The sequence below is a fragment of the Solanum dulcamara genome, chromosome 3 (genome assembly GCF_947179165.1).
Source record: "Solanum dulcamara chromosome 3, daSolDulc1.2, whole genome shotgun sequence".
Taxonomy (NCBI): domain Eukaryota; kingdom Viridiplantae; phylum Streptophyta; class Magnoliopsida; order Solanales; family Solanaceae; genus Solanum; species Solanum dulcamara.
In genome coordinates, this window is record NC_077239.1 from 3,980,198 (window position 1) to 3,983,669 (window position 3,472).

The 3,472-nt window shown below is 32.3% G+C and overlaps 1 long non-coding RNA gene across 1 annotated transcript; it reads left to right on the forward strand.

Moving 5' to 3' along the window:
• On the forward strand, positions 1–1,963 carry LOC129881463 (uncharacterized). The gene is made up of 3 exons (XR_008765590.1): positions 1–144; positions 882–1,005; positions 1,715–1,963. It is a non-coding gene; the product is annotated as an uncharacterized LOC129881463 (long non-coding RNA).
• The last annotated feature ends 1,509 nt before the right edge of the window (positions 1,964–3,472 follow it).

Consider the following 3,472-nt stretch of genomic DNA (forward strand, 5'->3'; position numbering starts at 1 on the left):
AATTAAAAGCCATTTTTGACCCAAATTCGAGTCCCGATTTCCGAAGCTCGTGAAGAGAAAAACGTTGTACGTTGTGTTGTCTTCATTTTGAGCTAAAAATCAGAGAAGAAGGAGTGTATTAAGGTGGTTGACTTATACTTCAAGGTAAGATTTAGTTGTTGTTTTTCCTTATTATCAAGCTTGTTTAGAGATTTAACGGATTAGAACGGAGAAAATAGTGTTATAAACTTGTTTGTTGCTTTGTTGGAATTTATGGATTAGGGGATTCTTTGGTTGGATTAAATGGGTGGAATTAGTTAAGTTATGAAGTAGAATGATTGGTTATATTGTTGTTGATGTTCTTGATAAGTTGTTGTTGTCAAAATTGGGGGAATAAACTTTGGTTGCAAACCCGTTTTTGGTTGGGACTGTTGTTAGTAATTGTAGTATAACTCCTTGTGTAAAACTTAGTGTTGAGTGATTAAAGATGTTTTGGAAAGATATTTCATAGGGCTATAACTTTTATTTAGGATCCAAAATCCATTTTTGCTTTTATTGACTCGAAATATGGTGATGAAGTACAGGGGAGGTGCTGCCCAGATTTTGGTCTAAAAATCCTACATGGACTGCTGTGGGTATTTTGAGCATATCTTGTTGTACATAATTGCTGTAGGGGTGATTCAAAGTTGTATATTACCCTAAGACATATACCTATAACTTTATTTGAGGACACAAAGCCTAATTATCCCATTTACCCCTTTGAAACTGAGCAGCAATACAAGACAATAGTGCTGCCCAGAATTTCCATTTTGATACTTTAGGTTGATTTTCAGTGATTTTATGTTTAGTTTCGATATGCTGGAACTTTTAAACTTAAGTATATATTTGATTGTGTATTTAAGGTGTATATTCTCTTATACAAGCTAAGAGGAACTGTTTGACGAAGTGGATTTTGGTTGATCTATGACATAGAGAAATTGAACTCCTCGAGTGGTGGTAGAACTTGTTGTGTGCTAAAACGCCAAGGTTCGTGTATAAACTTGAACTTGAAATATTTTATTTTTCAAAAATTTAAAGTATTTTATTGGGTTGTTTCCTTACTCCTTGTTTTGTATTTTGGTATGACTATTATCTCAAGTATTGCAAAACTTTCGTTGAATCGCCCACTTGTACGAATTGCTTGATCATTTTGCATTCTTGTTGGGAATTTGTCCTTCTTGTTACGGTGACTTGTCATCGATATTGGCATGCCTCTCGATTCATATCTTGCCCATCTTGACTTTGGATTTACATTTTATCTTGACGATGGATTTTCGTCCATTTTTTAGTACGAGTGAAAAGCCACTTTCAACATGGTCTTTGATCTTCTTGATATTGGGTGACGACCCTTCTTGATATGGACACTTCTTTATTTTGGGACTTCGGTCCGTCTTGATATTGATTGTGCTTAGTATGAAGGCATGACGTACATATGGGGTGAAATTAATTATTTGACTACTCTTTTGAATTGAATTATAAGCATTCTTGGTACTTAAGCCTTTGAATATTAGTATTGGTATTTTGAAACTCTCTAAGATTTGTATTTGATACTTGATATACTTGTTCACTTGGACTTAATGCTACCTTATTGAACCGCTTATGATGAAAAAGGAAATTGAGAATTTTTAATGGCTCTAAGTCCAAAGGTTATACACCACTAAGCTTTATGCTTAGCGATAGTTGTTTCCTATCGTAGGTGATATGCGAGGCGGGATATGAAGATGGCCATGTGGAGTAGACTTTTTGGGAGCTCTTTTGAAGATCACATATGCATATACATCTAGTTTTTGTATATTATTTTGGGGACTTGTACATGATACATGTGTGGCACTTATTTACGAAATTTTGAAGGCTTGTAACTTAAACCAAGTGACTAATTTTGTTATTTTAGAGTGTGCTTTTAACTCAAGTAATGCAATGTACTAGGTTATATTTTGACTTGTCATTATGCACGAAGGAAGATAATATTTTTGTGATAATTACTTATTTGAAGTTTTGTGTATTTTATGGACCTGCAGTATTGTTGAATTGGAAATCATTTTTTTAAAATAAAACTCATATATCTTATTTCAATAAGTTTTTTTTAGGGTAAAATAATAGAAATAATTAGTTTTTGTTTCGTAAGTGGTATTCTCCTAAAAGGGGATGCTACAAGAGTAATCCCTAAAGAAGTCTTCAACCTCCAAATGAGTAATATCATTGAGGTCATTAAAATCGTCATCTTCCAAAGCCAGATTTGCTTCAATATTATCATTATTTGAAGGTCTTGCCTCAACATTATTTTCAAACGCCAAGTGTGACTCTATCCGAGCATTAGAAGAAGAGGCACCACCTCTATTTGCCTTTCTTTTGAAGAATTTTTGATAAAATTTTACAAAATGATTAGGCGTCCGACATTTATTTTTCTAGTGGTCTTTCATGCCACAATGATGACAGTTACTTCTTGATGGGCCACTTGCCATAACAATTATTATATCGTCTTCTGTTATTGTCACGTTCACTCACATTATTGTAGCATTGATTTTTATTTTACATTCTTTCAGACTAGCCATGTGCTTCTACCATATTTTCTTTTGGTAACGGAGCAGTTCTAGTGGAACGGGCGTCATAATTTTTTATTAAAAGAGCATTATGTTGCTTAGCCATCAGAAGACATGAGATCAATTCAGAGTATTTCTGAAAACCTTTTTCATTGTATTGCTGCTATAATATCATATTAGAGGCATGAAAAGTAGTTAGTGTCTTTTCTAACATGTCCTTATCATTTATAGTTTTTCCACATAATTTTAATTGAGAAATTATTCTAAATATAGCAGAATTATACTCAATTATAATTTTAAAATCTTGAAAATGTAAGTGTATCCATTCATAACGAGCCCTTGGCAATACCGTTGCTCTGAGGTGATCATACCTCCCTTTTAAATCTTTTCACAATTCAAGTAGATCTTTCACTGTCAAGTATTCAACCTTCAAGCTTTTATTTAGATGATGACGAAGGAAAATCATAGCATTCGTTTTATTCTGACTTGATATTTTATTTGTTCGATTATAGCATCACCAAGACCCTTAGTAGTAATGTAAATTTCAGTATCAAGTACCCATAACAAATAATTTTTGCTAAAAATATCAAGTGCCACAAACTCAAATTTTGATAAGTTTGACATGATGAAAATTGAGATAAAATTAATTTAGAAATAACAAAAATAACTAAAATTAAATTTCTTTAGTAGATATACCTGATATAGAAATTAATTTTTCTGAAAAAAATTAGAGTCTCGTGCTGATAACGTGTTATAAAATAAACTAACTTAGCAAATTAAAAAAAAAAGAGTTAGTGAGGGAAAGAGAGAAGAGAGGAAATTGCAGTGTATTTCGTATGTAACTGTGTACGTTTTTCATTGTCAAATCTTTGACAATTTATTTTCAAAGATCAGTTGCCAAAATTGACAAAAGT